We start from the raw sequence: 1,176 nt of genomic DNA on the forward strand, positions 1-1,176 counted from the left end.
GATCATAGTGATTGGTGTGTACCGTTTTATTGTATTGATTTATCTGTATTATTTATAGATCTAGATATGGTAAGTCGAATGTACGTGCATTTTGTTTTGTAACGAATGCCTTGTTTTCGAAAATGCACCCGTGTGCTTGTGTGCGCCCGCCGCGCGCGCGCGCGCGCGCGCGCGCGTGTGTGTGTGTGTGTGTGTGTGTGTGTGTGTAGCAGTCAAACCTCAGTATACCCCCCTCCCCAAGTTTATGCAGCCCCTCTTACCGCCAGATTTTGCTTGAGTATGAAAAAGAACGCCCCTTTAAATTAGGCCTAGATGTAGATCTAGATCTAGATCTACATGTTATTTACGCTTTTATACCGTAATCCGCCATCTACCAACTGTCGGAATTGTGCAGTCCCTGTTGAACTATAGCTTGTTCTCAGTCTTTTCTGAGAAAAGACCGAGAGAGCCCTACCTTCCAGCCTAATTCAGCCCCAAACATCCCCTGCTCCCGCTGCGACAGACATTTCCGTGCGAAGATCGGCCTGATCAGCCATCTACGCACACACCCCACCCCTCCAGTGATGTGAAGTCAAGGTCATCTTCGCCAGCGAAGGACGAACATCATAGCTTGTTCACTTTCGTCTGACCGCGTGAGAAAAATTCTAGCTCATTTATTAATTTACCTACCCCCCTGGAAGATGTGTTTACCTACCGCCAGGAAACAGAAATAAAAAGGAGAACTGCAGTGGCTAAGGCTAGATCTAGTTTCAATAAAATGAGCCCAATCCTGAAAAATAGAAACATCTCAATGAACACCAAAATGAAAGTCCTGAAATGCTATGTTTGTTCTACCCTACTATATGGCTGTGAATGTTGGACAATCACTAAAGACGGTGAAAATAAAATAGAAGCAACAGAAATGTGGTTTCTTATGAGACTGCTAAGAGTATCGTGAAAGGGAAAGAAATCAAATGAGGTAGTGCTTGATGAAGCCACGTGGGACGCTCAATGTTAAAAACAATCAGGAATCGACAAATGCAGTTTTTGGGACACCTGAATAGACATAAGGGTCTTGAACATCTAGCTCTCAATGACAAAATTGAGGGCAGGTGAGGTGAGGCAGGGGTAGGCCCAGAACAACATACTTAGGGAACCTAAACAAATGGGTAACAGGGAAAGATCAGGGGAACGTAG

Source organism: Aplysia californica, unplaced genomic scaffold, assembly GCF_000002075.1.
Source record: "Aplysia californica isolate F4 #8 unplaced genomic scaffold, AplCal3.0 scaffold00322, whole genome shotgun sequence".
In the NCBI taxonomy this organism is placed as follows: Eukaryota; Metazoa; Mollusca; class Gastropoda; order Aplysiida; family Aplysiidae; genus Aplysia; species Aplysia californica.